This window comes from Oncorhynchus tshawytscha, linkage group LG07, assembly GCF_018296145.1.
Source record: "Oncorhynchus tshawytscha isolate Ot180627B linkage group LG07, Otsh_v2.0, whole genome shotgun sequence".
Taxonomy (NCBI): domain Eukaryota; kingdom Metazoa; phylum Chordata; class Actinopteri; order Salmoniformes; family Salmonidae; genus Oncorhynchus; species Oncorhynchus tshawytscha.
The window spans coordinates 49,892,619-49,908,132 of record NC_056435.1 but is presented as its reverse complement, the minus strand read 5'-3'; the positions used below and the strand labels follow the sequence as shown (position 1 = coordinate 49,908,132).

Below are 15,514 nucleotides of genomic sequence, written 5' to 3'. Positions count from 1 at the left end.
TAATTTTTCTGCATCATTTTTGGACAGAAACTTTCTGATTTTTGCAATGTTACGTAGATGGAAAAAAGCTGTCCTTGAAATGGTCTTGTTATGTTCTTCAAAAGAGAGATCAGGGTCCAGAGTAACGCCGAGGTCCTTCACAGTTTTATTTGAGATGACTGTACAACCATTAAGATTAATTGTCAGATTCAACAGAAGATCTCTTTGTTTCTTGGGACCTAGATCAAGCATCTCTGTTTTGTCCGAGTTTAAAAGTAGAAAGTTTGCAGCCATCCACTTCCTTATGTCTGAAACACATGCTTCTAGCGAGGGCAATTTTGGGGCTTCACCATGTTTCATTGAAATGTACAGCTGTGTGTCATCCGCATAGCAGGGAAACTTAACATTGTGTTTTCGAATGACATCCCCAAGAGGTAAAATATATAGTGAAAACAATAGTGGTCCTAAAACGGAACCTTGAGGAACACCGAAATTTACAGTTGATTTGTCAGAGGACAAACCATTCACAGAGACAAACTGATATCTTTCTGACAGATGAGATCTAAACCAGGCCAGAACTTGTCCGTGTAGACCAATTTGGGTTTCCAATCTCTCCAAAAGAATGTGGTGATCGATGGTATCAAAAGCAGCACTAAGGTCTAAGAGCACGAGGACAGATGCAGAGCCTCGGTCTGATGCCATTAAAAGGTCATTTACCACCTTCACAAGTACAGTCTCAGTGCTATGATGGGGTCTAAAACCAGACTGAAGCATTTCGTATACATTGTTTGTCTTCAGGAAGGCAGTGAGTTGCTGCGCAACAGCCTTTTCTAAAAATGTTGAGAGGAATGGAAGATTCGATTTAGGCCGATAGTTTTTTATATATTCTGGGTCAAGGTTTGGCTTTTTCAAGAGAGGCTTTATTACTGCCACTTTTAGTGAGTTTGGTACACATCCGGTGGATAGAGAGCCGTTTATTATGTTCAACATAGGAGGGCCAAGCACAGGAAGCAGCTCTTTCAGTAGTTTAGTTGGAAATAGGGTCCAGTATGCAGCTTGAAGGTTTAGAGGCCATGATTATTTTCATCATTGTGTCAAGAGATATAGTACTAAAACACTTGAGCGTCTCTCTTGATCCTAGGTCCTGGCAGAGTTGTGCAGACTCAGGACAACTGAGCTTTGAAGGAATACGCAGATTTGAAGAGGAGTCTGTAATTTGCTTTCTAATAATCATGAACTTTTCCTCAAAGAAGTTCATGAATTTATCACTGCTAAAGTTAAAGCCATCCTCTCTTGGGGAATGCTGCTTTTTAGTTAGCTTTGCGACAGTATCAAAAAGGAATTTCGGATTGTTCTTATTTTCCTCAATTAAGTTAGAAAAATAGGATGATCGAGCAGCAGTAAGGGCTCTTCGGTACTGCACGGTACTGTCTTTCCAAGCTAGTCGGAAGACTTCCAGTTTGGTGTGGCGCCATTTCCGTTCCAATTTTCTGGAAGCTTGCTTCAGAGCTCGGGTATTTTCTGTGTACCAGGGAGCTAGTTTATGAGAAATGTTTTTAGTTTTTAGGGGTGCAACTGCATCTAGGGTATTGCGCAAGGTTAAATTGAGTTCCTCAGTTAGGTGGTTAACTGATTTTTGTCCTTGGGTAGACAGAGGGAATCTGGAAGGACATCAATGAATCTTTGTGTTGTCTGTGAATTTATAGCACGACTTTTGATGTTCCTTGGTTGGGTTCTGAGCAGATTATTTGTTGCAATTGCAAACGGAATAAAATGGTGGTCCGATAGTCCAGGATTATAAGGAAAAACATTAAGATCCACAACATTTATTCTATGGGACAAAACTAGGTCCGGAGTATGACTGTGACAGTGAGTGGGTCCAGAGACAGGCTGAAGAAATTCGGCTTGTCACCAAAAGCACTCACAAACTTCTACAGATGCACAATCGAGAGCATCTTGGCGGGCTGTATCACCGCCTGGTACGGCAACTGCTCCGCCCACAACCGTAAGGCTCTCCAGAGGGTAGTGAGGTCTACACAACGCATCACCGGGGGCAAACTACCTGCCCTCCAGGACACCTACACCACCCGATGTTACAGGAAGGCCATAAAGATCATCAAGGACAACAACCACCCGAGCCACTGCCTGTTCACCCCGCTATCATCCAGAAGGCGAGGTCAGTACAGGTGCATCAAAGCTGGGACCGAGAGACTGAAAAACAGCTTCTATCTCAAGGCCATCAGACTGTTAAACAGCCACCACTAACATCGAGTGGCTGCTGCCAACACACTGACTCAACTCCAGCCACTTTAATAATGGGAATTGATGGGAAATTATGTAAAATATATCACTAGCCAATTTAAACAATGCTACCTAATATAATGTTTACATACCCTACATTATTCATCTCATATGTATACAGTGCCTTGCGAAAGTATTCGGCCCCCTTGAACTTTGCGACCTTTTGCCACATTTCAGGCTTCAAACATAAAGATATAAAACTGTATTTTTTTGTGAAGAATCAACAACAAGTGGGACACAATCATGAAGTGGAACGACATTTATTGGATATTTCAAACTTTTTTAACAAATGAAAAACTGAAAAATTGGGCGTGCAAAATTATTCAGCCCCTTTACTTTCAGTGCAGCAAACTCTCTCCAGAAGTTCAGTGAGGATCTCTGAATGATCCAATGTTGACCTAAATGACTAATGATGATAAATACAATCCACCTGTGTGTAATCAAGTCTGCGTAGAAAAGCACCTGCACTGTGATAGTCTCAGAGGTCCGTTAAAAGCGCAGAGAGCATCATGAAGAACAAGGAACACACCAGGCAGGTCCGAGATACTGTTGTGAAGAAGTTTAAAGCCGGATTTGGATACAAAAAGATTTCCCAAGCTTTAAACATCCCAAGGAGCACTGTGCAAGCGATAATATTGAAATGGAAGGAGTATCAGACCACTGCAAATCTACCAAGACCTGGCCCTCCCTCTAAACTTTCAGCTCATACAAGGAGAAGACTGATCAGAGATGCAGCCAAGAGGCCCATGATCACTCTGGATGAACTGCAGAGATCTACAGCTGAGGTGGGAGACTCTGTCCATAGGACAACAATCAGTCGTACATTGCACAAATCTGGCCTTTATGGAAGAGTGGCAAGAAGAAAGCCATTTCTTAAAGATATTCATAAAAAGTGCCGTTTAAAGTTTGCCACAAGCCACCTGGGAGACACACCAAACATGTGGAAGAAGGTGCTCTGGTCAGATGAAACCAAAATTGAACTTTTTGGCAACAATGCAAAACGTTATGTTTGGCGTAAAAGCAACACAGCTCATCACCCTGAACACACCATCCCCACTGTCAAACATGGTGGTGGCAGCATCATGGTTTGGGCCTGCTTTTCTTCAGCAGGGACAGGGAAGATGGTTAAAATTGATGGGAAGATGGATGGAGCCAAATACCGGACCATTCTGGAAGAAAACCTGATGGAGTCTGCAAAAGACCTGAGACTGGGACGGAGATTTGTCTTCCAACAAGACAATGATCCAAAACATAAAGCAAAATCTACAATGGAATGGTTCAAAAATAAACATATCCAGGTGTTAGAATGGCCAAGTCAAAGTCCAGACCTGAATCCAATCGAGAATCTGTGGAAAGAACTGAAAACTGCTGTTCACAAATGCTCTCCATCCAACCTCATTGAGCTCGAGCTGTTTTGCAAGGAGGAATGGGAAAAAATTTCAGTCTCTCGATGTGCAAAACTGATAGAGACATACCCCAAGCGACTTACAGCTGTAATCGGAGCAAAAGGTGGCGCTACAAAGTATTAACTTAAGGGGGCTGAATAATTTTGCACGCCCAATTTTTCAGTTTTTGATTTGTTAAAAAAGTTTGAAATATCCAATAAATGTCGTTCCACTTCATGATTGTGTCCCACTTGTTGTTGATTCTTCACAAAAAAAATACAGTTTTATATCTTTATGTTTGAAGCCTGAAATGTGGCAAAAGGTCGCAAAGTTCAAGGGGGCCGAATACTTTCGCAAGGCACTGTATGTATATACTGTACTCTTTATCATCTACTGCATCCTTATGTAATACATGTATCACTAGCCACTTTAACTATGCCACTTTGTTTACATAGTCATCTCATATGTATATACTGTACTCGATACCATCTACTGTATCTTGCCTAAGCTGCTCTGTACCATCACTCATTCATATATCTTTATGTACATATTCTTTATCCCCTTACACTGTGTATAAGACAGTAGTTTTTTAAAAATTGTTAGTTAGATTACTTGTTGGATTATTACTGCATTGTCGGAACTAGAAGCACAAGCATTTCGCTACACTCGCATTAACATCTGCTAACCATGTGTATGTGACAAATAAAATTTGATTTGAATTTGATTTGATTTGACAAAACCCACTGAATCGATGATGGCTCCGAAAGCCTTTCATAGGATCAGAATAAGTACCAGTATTCTTTTTGTCATCAATTGACCATTCAGCATTGAAGATGCACTATCCTTTATCAATTTACTATTTACCTGGCAAACATTTAGAGCAAAAAGCTAATTGTGGCACTTTTGCGCAGTAAATCCAAATCCAAAACAACCGTTTTTACAGCTGCAAGTTGTTTTTTTCACTACATCGGAAGTTAGACGCGGCGACAGCTAATAGTTTAAGAATCACATTTACCCATTCATTCAATATGGAACAATCTCTCAAGCTGCACTCTGATCTAGCAGAGGACTTGACCACGTCTTCGAGCTTTCCTCAATTCAAGATAAAATCACTTCCACTTGGATCTAACCAAGAACTTTGAAAGGAACTGAAATGCAAAAGCTGCACCTGTGCACCTGTGAAATTATCATGCTTATAATCAGCTTCTTGAAATGTCACATCTGTCAAGTGAATGGATTATTTTACCAAAGGAGAAATGCTCACTAACAGGGATGTAAGCTCATTTTTGCACAAAGCTTATTTCTCTTAAATTTTTTGTGCATCTGAAATTTCTGGGATCTTCTATTTCAGCTCATGAAACATGGGACCAACACTTTGTATATGTTGACGTTATATTTTAAGTATAGTTCTTTATGATAGCCACATTAGCAGCAAATGAGCATTTCATTTTTTTTTTGGGGTAAATACAGGTGAATATATTGATCAATATAGAGAGATTTACACGGTTATCAAAACGTCATGCCAGGTTAAGCCTACACGAAACACAGCCCTTATTTTCTGTGTTTCTGAAATTCCCTATGGGGAAAAATGAATGGTGGAAAAAACGATTGGAATCATATCCTTGTTTGACTGCTAAGTTTTATGGGTATTATGACTCATACTGTGGAACTCTATTAGAACCTTCTTATAGATCAGTGATTAGAACCTTCAACCCCTGGCATTCAACTAGGGGTACGCGGCCCTGAGGTACTGCAGGGGGTCCGCAATTATACTTATTTTTACCCCCAAAAATAAATATTATATACACTGCCTTCGGAAAGTATTCAGACCCCTTTACTTTTTCCAAATTGTGTTACTTAACAGACTTATTCTAAAATTGATTTAAAATCTTCAGCACTCTACACACAATACCCCATAATGACAAAGCGAAAACAGATCTCAATTTTTTTGCAAATGTATTAAAAATAAAAAACAGATACCTTTTATATACATACGAATTCAGACCTTTTGCTATGAAACTCGAAATTAAGCTCAGGTGCATTCTGTTTCCATTGATCATCATTGAGATGTTTCTACAACTTAATAGGAGTCCACTTGTAGTAAATTTAGTTGATTGGACATGATCTGGAAAGGCACACACCTGTCTATATAAGGTCCCACAGTTGACAGTGCATGTCAGAGCAAAACCCAAGCCATGAAGTTGAAGGAATTGTCTGTAGAGTGCCGAGAAAGGATTGTGTCGAGGCATAGATCTGGGGAAGGGTAGGTAAACATTTCTGCAGCATTGAAGGTCCCCAAAAACACAGTGGCCTCCATCAACACTCTTCCTAGAGTTTGGAACAACCAAGGCTCTTCCTAGAGCTGGCCGCACGGCCAAACTGAGCAATCGGGGAGAAGGGTCTTGGTCAGGGAGGTGACCAAGATACCCATGTTCACTCTGACAGAGCTCTAGAGTTCCCCTGTGGAGATGGGAGAAACTTTCAGAAGAACGATCATCTCTGCTGCACTACATCAATCAGGCCACTCCTCAGTAAAAGGCACATGACAGCCCGCTTGGAATTTACCAAAAGGCACCTAAAGACTCTCAGACCATGAGAAACAAGATTCTCTGATCTGATGAAACCAAGATTGAACTCTTTGTCCTGAATGCCAAGCGTCACGTCTGGAGGAAACCTGGCACCATCCCTATGGTGAAGCATGGTGGCGGCAGCATCATGCTGTGGGGATGTTTTTCAGCGGCAGGGACTGGGAGACTAGTAAAGATTGAGGCAAAGATGAACTGAGGAAAGTACAGAGAGATCCTTCATGAAAACCTGCTCCGGAGCGCTCAGAACCTCAGACTGGGGCGAAGGTTCAGCTTCCAACAGGACAACTACCCTAAGCACACAGCCAAGACAGTGCAGGAGTGCCTTCGGGACAAGTCTCTGAATGTCCTTGAATGGCCCAGCCAGAGCCCGGACTTGAATCCTGTCGAACATCTCTGGAGAGACCTGAAAATAGCTGTGCAGCATTCACTCTCCATCCTACCTTACAGAGCTTGAGAGGATCTTCAGAGAAGAATTGGAGAAACTCCCCAAATAAGGGTGTGCCAATCTTGTATCGTCATATACCCAAGAAGACTCGAGGCTGTAATCACTGCCAAAGGTGCTTCAACAAAGTACTGAATAGGGATCTGAATTCTTATGTAAATGTGAAATTTCAGTTTTTATATAATTTAGCACAAATTTCTCAACCTGTTTTTGCTTTGTCATTATGGGGTATTGTGTGTTGATTGATGAGGGAAAACAACTATTTAAGACATTTTAGAATATGGCTGTAACCGAACAAAATGTGGAAAAGGTAAAGGGGTCTGAAAACTTCTGAAGGCTGTGTATGTGTGTGTGTGTATATATATATTATTTTCAATGTTATGAATATCGCTAGCAACAACAGAATAAATTATGAATTACATACATACAGTAGAAAAGAGGAGAATATATTCTTTGAACTTTATTTCTCAACTCCTAATATTGATCAAATTACACTGAGTGGAATATCTGACATTGGCTTTGAAAAATACCCACAAAAGACTACCAGTGCAGCTAATGCCGCTGGCTGCTTTAAGCATTCTTGACTTGGACATTCATTTTTGCCAACACACGGCTAACCTTTGTTTAAACAGCTGCTCTTAGCGAAAATGTTTTTGGAGTTACCTTTTTGAAGCTAATCATTTGTGTTAGTTTACACTTCCTCCTCCAATTTATAATGTGGGAAGGTCAAAATAATGAAAACTATCTAACAAATATATTCATTGGGATGTTGATTACTTCTCCTTGCCATTATCATTCAGCTGATAAGATGTGATTTTTTTATTTTTATGGATTGGGGTCCCTGGGCCGCCAGTTTGCATGGCAGGGGGTCCCTGTGCCGCTGGTTTGCCTGGCAGGGGGTCCCTGGGGAAGAAAAGGTTTAACACCCCTGCTATAACCCATACATTTAAAAATTATTGAAAACCTTTTTCCTTTCAAATTAGATCAACTATGTTGTCTATGCATTATATATTTATAGCCAGCAGCATTACATAATTTTAGTTTCACTTCATATCTTGCAAGTATTTTTTACATATGTGCAACACTTTAGAGCCTATTCATGAATAAACAGTGATTCTCCCTTAAACCACTGCACCACCCTTATTAAACCCAGCATATATCTGTAGATGTCATGGCTGGAGCCTGTTCAGACTGGCGAGAAGAAAGAGCCCTTGATTAAGCGCCCCCTACTCGGCTGCTGTGAAGATAACGTGAGCCCCTACCATCACACTCAAGCCCTGGTCTCTCTGCTCCCCCTGACCCACTAGGTGTGCTGGCTGGAACCAGTGCAGACTGCTGAGAAAGCCAAGCCCTACATCTTCACCCAGGACCAGGCCGTGCTCAATCGCACCTTCTTCCCCTGCTTCTACACGCTGGCCATCAAGAGCACCTACTCAGCCTCCGTGAAGGTGAGCCCTTGGACTGGACTCTGACTGAGCCAAATGTCCAGGGGAGGATGACCACAGGAAAATATTGTATGCTGCTGTATGTCAATGCTGTATGTCAATCTTATTTTTCTCTTTGCTGTGTAAACAAGCTTTTTTCCCCTTTTCTGTCTATCGTCTTGTTGACTCAATTTTGTGCTGTTATTAAACCTCATACTCTGCTTGATATCCAATAGTACAGAACTCTGAATAATAGGTCTAATGCACCACTACAACTACTCCATGTCTGTATTAGTAATGGATTATACCATCATCAGTCATGTTTCTACATCTGCATTGCTTACTCATTGGGGTTTTAGGATGGGTTTCTGTATAAGCACTTTGTGACATCTGCGGATGTAAAAAGGGCTTTATAAATACATTTGATTGATAATTAATTGATCTTGGCACAAGACTGCCCTGTCTGCCTCTCACAGGTTCCTGACGACTTCAGGGCAGTTATGAGTGCCAGTAAGGGAGAACACACCGTCGTTCCCCCTCGGGAGCATGGAGAACCCCTGACACACCTTCATCACAACCTGCATCCTGGCCTGAGACTGCTCGCTTGCTGACGTCATTGTGCGCGAGATGGACAACACCGGAGAGGACCGCCCACTCAACAAACTGCGTGTGAAGATCAAACCAGGTCAGACTTGGCTTACATTTACCCTTTACTGCTAAGGCCAAGTCCAATTTAATTAGTTCAACTGACTGAGATTTTGCCTTAAGCTGCAGACTCAATAGAACTGATACACTCGATCATGACTGCTTAAGTTAAAGCAACAAATGTCATCTGTATTTTCTCCCCTCCCTCAGGTGTTGACCCTGATGATACCTATAATGATATGCCCTATGAGAAGGGCTTCTGTTTCGTCTCCTACCTGGCCCACCTGGCTGGAGATCAGAGTTGTTTCGATGCCTTCCTCAAGATTGCTGTTACTTCTCATTTTGTGTATATATTACTGTGCTACTCATCAGTAAATACCCTGAGTGTCTGCTTGATACTTTTTTTAAAGGTTAATACATAAGCACCATCCCTCTCTCGACTGTCCTACTTGACAGAAATGAAGGCTTCTTGCATGTAGTAGGCTCTTTTGCAGAGAGGGTATGAGGGTAGCAGTCTGACATGTAGGTGTTTCTTCTCACAGGCCTACATTGACAAGTTCAAGTTCTGCAGTGTTATGGCAGAGGATGCCCTGGAGTTCTTCCTGGAGTATTTCCCTGACCTGAAGAAGAAAGGAGTACACAAGATTGAGGTAAAGGGCAGTGTAGTTGACTTTAGACAGCTGTTACAAGCTCACTCTCATGCTTAAAGACACAATCTGACCTGTCACTCTCCCTGTGGTTCCTTTGCTAGGTCTGGAGTTTGATAGCTGGCTCAATGTGCCTGGTTGGCCTCTCTATCTCCCTGACTTGTCGGCTGGCCAGAGCCTGATGAAGCCTGCTGAGCAGCTGTCAGAGCTGTGGGCTGTCGAGGGCCTGGATATGGCCAGCATCATGAAGACCAACATCCAGGCTTGGAAGACTTACTTCCTGGAGAAGATCATAGAGAAGTCCCCACTTTCTAGAGGTAGGACATGATGGTAACAACACTTCTGCGCTGATACCCCTAGCACTATCATTGTACTGGATATACAGTACCAGTCAAAAGTTTGGGCAAATCTACTCATTCAAGGGTTTTTCTTTATTTTTGCTATGTTCTACATTGTAAAATAATAGTGAAGACATCAAAACTATGAAATAACACATATGGAATAAGCTACTAACCAAAAAAGAGTTAAACAAATCAAAATGTATTTTCTATTATAGATTCTTCAAAGTAGCAACCCTTTGCCTTGATTACAGCTTTGCACACTCTTGGCATTCTCTCAGCCAGCTTCATGAGGAATGCTTTTCCAACAGTCTTGAAGGAGTTCCCACATATACTGAGCACTTGTTGTGAAGTGCTTACTTACAAGTCCTTAACCAACAAAGCTTTATGGAGTTAAGAAGAAAAACGTTGTTGGTAATATGTACATGAAGGTAGAGTTAAAGTGACCATGCATAGATAATAAACGGAGAGCAGCAGCAGCGTAAAAGAGGGGTGTGGGTAGCCCTTTGATTAGCTGTTCAGGAGTCTTATGGCTTTGGGGTAGAAACTGTAAAGAAGCCTTTTGGACCTAGACTTGGTGCTCCGGTACCGCTTGCCGTGCGGTAGCAAAGAGAACAGTCTATGACTAGGGTGGCTGGGGTCTTAGACATTTTTTGAGGCCTTCCTCTGACACCGCCTAGTATAGAGGTCCTGGATGGCAGGAAGCTTGGCCCCAGTGATGTACTGGGCTGTAAGCACTACCCTCTGTAGTGCCTTGCGGTTGGAGGCCGAGCAGTTGCCATACCAGGCAGTGATGCAACCAGCCAGGATGCTCTCGATGGTGCAGCTGTTGAACTTTTTGAGGATTTGAGGACCCAAGCCAAGTCTTTTCAGCCTCCTGAGGGGGAATAGGCTTTGTCATGCCCTCTTCACAACTCTCTTGATGTGTTTGGACCATGATAGTTTGTTGGTGATGTGGACACCAAGGAACTTGAAGCTCTCAACCTGCTCCACTACAGCCCCGTCAATGAGAATGGGGGCATGCCCAGTCCTCCTTTTCCTGTAGTCCACAATCATCTCCTTTGTCTTGAGGTTGTTGTCCTGGCACCACACGGCCAGGTCTCTGACCTCCTCCCTATAGACTGTCTCGTCGTTGTCAGTGATCAGGCCTACCACTGTTGTGTCATTGGCAAACTTAATGATGGTGTTGGAGTCATGCCTGGCTATGCGGTCATGAGTGAACAGGGAGTACAAGAGGTGACTGAACATGCACCCCGTGTTGAGGATCACCTACCCTTACCACCTAGGGGCGGCCTGTCAGGAAGTCCAGGATCCTGTTGCAGAGGGAGGTGTTTAGTCCCAGAGTCCTTCGCTTAGTGATGACCTTTGAGGGTACTATGGTGTTGAACGCTGAGATGTAGTCAATGAATAGCATTCTCACATAGGTGTTCCTTTTGTCCAGATGGGAAAGGGCAGTGTTGAGTGCAATAGAGATTGCGCCATCTGTGGATCTGTTAGTACGGTATGCAAATTGGAGTGGGTCTAGGGTTTCTGGGATAATGGTTTTGATGTGAGCCATGACCAGCCTTTTAAAGCACTTCATGGCTACAGACGTGAGTGCTACGGGTCGGTTGTCATTTAGGTAGGTTATCTTAGTGTTCATGGGCACAAGGACCATGGTGGTCTGCTTGAAACATGTTGGTATTACAGACTCAGTCAGGGACAGGTTGAAAATGCCAGTTGGTCAGCGCATGCTCGGAGTACACGTCCTGGTAATCCGTCTGGCCCTGCGGCCTTGTGAATGTTGACTTGTTTAAAAGGTCTTACTCATATTGGCTATGGAGAGTGTGATCACACAGTCATCCGGAATAGCTGATGCTCTAATGCATGCTTCAGTGTTACTTGCCTCACCGCGAACATAGAAGTAATTTAGCTCATCTGGCAAGCTTGTATCACTGGACAGCTCGTGGGTAAAACGGATTTAATGAGGTAAAACAAATTTGAGTCCTTGGCCACTAAGAGCGCTGCCTCTGATGAGCGTTTTCCTGTTTGCTTATGGCCGTATAAAGCTCATTGAGTGTGGTCTTAGTGCCAGCATCGGTTTGTGGTGGTATGTAGACGGCTACGAAAAATACAGATGAAAACTCTCTTGGCAAATAGTGTGGTCTACAGCTTATCATGCAATACTCTACCTCAGGTGAGCAAAACCTTGAGACGTCCTTAGATTTCGTGCACCAGCTGTTGTTTACAAATATACATAGACTGCCACCCCATGGCCTACCAGAGCCTTTTTGTCTATCTGGCCGAAAAAGCTTAAAGCCCGCTAGCTATATGTTATGTCGTCGTTCAGTCAGGACTCGGTGATACATAAGATATTACAGTTTTTAATGTCATGTTGGTAAGATATACGTGATCGTAGTTAGTCTATTTTTATTATTGATTGATTGTATGTTGGCTAATAGGACCGATGGTAAAGGTAGATTACCCTCTCAGCGACGGATCCTAACAAGGCACCCAGATCTTCGTCCACAATACCTCCGTCTCTTTCTCCTGCAAATGATGGGGATGAGGGCCTTCTCTGGCGTCTGAAGTAAATCCTTCCTGTTTGACTTGTTGAAGGAAAAAGTATTCCTCCATTATGGGGTGAGTAATCGCTGTCCTGATATCTAGAAGCTCTTTTCGGGTCATAAGACAATGTGACAGAAACATTATGTACAAAATAACTTACAAATAACGCGAGAAAACATGCACAATTGGTTACAGGATCGTAAAATGGCTGCCATTCTTAAAACAGCCTGAAGGTGTGTTGGGTTATTGTCCTGTTGGAAAAACACTAAGCGCAAACCAGATGTGATGGCGTATCGCTGCAGAATGCTGTGGTAGCCATGCTGGTTAAGTGTGACTTGAATTCTAAATAAAGCACCCCCACACCATCACACCTCCTCCATGCTTCACGGTGGGAACCACACATGCGGAGATCACACCTACTCTGCGTCTCACAAAGACACAGTGGTTGGAACCAAAAATTTCCAATTTGGACTCATCAGACCAAAGGACAGATTTCCACCGGTCTAATGTCCATTGATTGTATTTTTTAGCCCAAGCAAGTCTCTTCTTATTATTGGTGTCCTTTAGTAGTGATTTCTTTGCAGCAATTTGACCATGAAGGCCTGATTCACGCAGTCTTCTCTGAACAGTTGATGTTGAGATGTCTGTTACTTGAACTCTGTGAAGCATTTATTTGGGCTGCAATTTCTGAGGCTGGTAACACTAATGAACTTATCCTCTGCAGCACAGGTAACTCTGCGTCTTCCTTTCTTGTGGCTGTTGTCATGAGAGCCAGTTTATCATAGCGCTTGATGGTTTTTGCGACCGCATTTAAAGAAAATTCAAAGTTCTTGACATTTTCCGCATTAACTAACCTTCATGTCTTTAAGTAATGATGGACTGTCATTTCTCTTTGCTTATTTGAGCTGTTCTTGCCATAATATGGACGTGGTCTTTTACCAAATAGGGTTATATTCTATATACCGCCCCTACCTTGTCACAACATAACTGATTGGCTCAAACGCATTAAGAAGGAAAGAAATTCTACAAATGAACTTTTATCAAGGCACACCGTTAATTGAAATGCATTCCAGGTGACTACCTCACAAAGCTGGTTGAGAGAATGCCAAGAGTGTGCAAAGCTGTCAAGGCAAAGGGTGGCTACTTTGAAGAATCTCAAATATAAAATATATTTTGATTAGTTTAACACTTTTTTGTTGGTTACAACATGATGCCATATGTTATTTCATAGTTTTGATGTCTTCACTATTATTATACAATGTAGAAAATAGTAAAAATAAAGAAAAACCCTTGAATGAGTTGGTGTGTCCAAACTTTTGACTGGTACTGTACATGTGATTTACCAGAATGTGATTCACCCCAATTCATCAGTGTGAGGATATCTATCTATTCTTTATTTCATTACTTTACGTTTTGTACCTTGCATCTGTAAGTCTGGATGTGCTTAAAGTACTTTTGAAATTAGTCACACCAATCATGTACCTTCACTCTGACTTTGATAAGGTAATATAGAGAAACAGGAGGAGCAGTACCCTCACATCGTGAAGTCAAACAACGCTGAGCTACGACTGTGCTGGGCCCAGATCATTGCCAAGAATCGGCACCAGCCAGGATATCAACATGTGCGCAGCTTCCTCAGCTGCCAGGTTAGAAAAACAAATGCATTTCGTCCTCAACCATCAATTACAGTATTTGTCAAGCAAGTGTTTTAGGCCAGTTTAATGTTTTATTATAGTAAATATAATGTATATATTTTTGATATAAGGTGTGTTTTTATAGTGTCAGTTTAAAGTTAGATTAGTGTCTTTAAACATCATGTAAATAGTAGTATCTTAGCCATAATATATGAATAAATAGATTGTTTCATTGTATCTTGCTCCCAGGGGAAACAGATGTACACTCTGCCTGTGTACCATGCACTGTGGAATGGATCGGAGGAGGCCAGGTCTCTGGCCACAGATCTTCAGTGCCACCTCACATCAGCTCCAGGTCAATGTCCGCAACTACATCAAGAAGATCATCGCCTGAGTGCCGTCATAAGAGCTGAACATGAGATCCAGAGTGTAGTCTAGCTGACCCTGGCCTTGAGATATTATAGAGAAGGAGGAGCAGTAGTGGTCTGTCCCAGTACTTTTAGCTGGCCTGTTCCTTAAATGTACTGTCAGGTTGAGATGCCAACATTATCTTTTTTTTTTACTCTAGCCTGGTCAGTGGTTACAGGAAAAGAGGCAATTTTACATATTTCACATGCAGCTTGAATGGTAAATTCTTTGCATTTACACAGCCCAGCATGAAAGGCTCTGCTCTGGGCATATCATGCCTAAAGCATAGATATGCCCATGCTAATTAAGCAGTACTTGTGACGAAAAAAAATCAAGTGGATTAAGGAAAAATAAAATGACTACTTTTGATGTATTGAGTATGTATAAAAACATTTTTATTGTTTTTTCATCCAAACTAAGCTGTATTTTAAAAACGGTTCCAAACAATAAAAATACATTATTTTGAAGTAAATCTGTAGTGGTTGGTGTTTTTCCTCCTGAAAGATTCAATGTATCTTATTGCTTTTATTTGCTGTTCACTGTATACTTTATTTTATTACAATGAACAAAAATATAAACGCAGCATGGAAAGTGTTGGTTTAATGAGCTGAAATAAAATATCCCAGAATTGTTTCATATGCACAAAAAGCTTATTTCTCTCAAATGTTGTGCACAAATTTGTTTACATCCCTGTGCGTGAGCATTTCTCCTTTGCCAAAATAATCCATCAACCTGACAGAGGGGGCATATCAAGAAGCTGATGAAACAGAATGATCATTACAGAGGTGCACCTTGTGCTGGGGACAATAAAAGGCCACTCTAAAATGTGCAGTTTTGTTAAAACACAAAGCAACAGATGTCTCAAGCTTTGAGGGGGTGTGCAATTGGCATGCTGACTGCAGGAATGTCCACCAGAGCTGCTGCCACATAATTTAATGTTCATTTATCTACCATAAAATGCCTCCAACTTCGTTTTAGACCACGTGTTTGGTGTTGTGTGGGCAAACGGTTTGCTGATGTCAACGTTATGAACAGAGTGCCCTGCCCCATGGTGGCGGTGGTTTTATTGTATGGGCAGGCATAAACTACGGACAACGAACACAATTGCACTTTATCCATCGCAATTTGAATGCACAGAAATACGGTGACGCGATCCCGAGTCCCATAGTAGGGTTC

The 15,514-nt window shown here is 42.0% G+C and overlaps 1 pseudogene; it reads left to right on the top strand.

Annotated features, from left to right (window-relative positions):
• Nucleotides 1-7,861: 7,861 nt before the first annotated feature.
• On the top strand, nt 7,862-14,418 carry LOC112255293 (annotated as a pseudogene).
• The last annotated feature ends 1,096 nt before the right edge of the window (nt 14,419-15,514 follow it).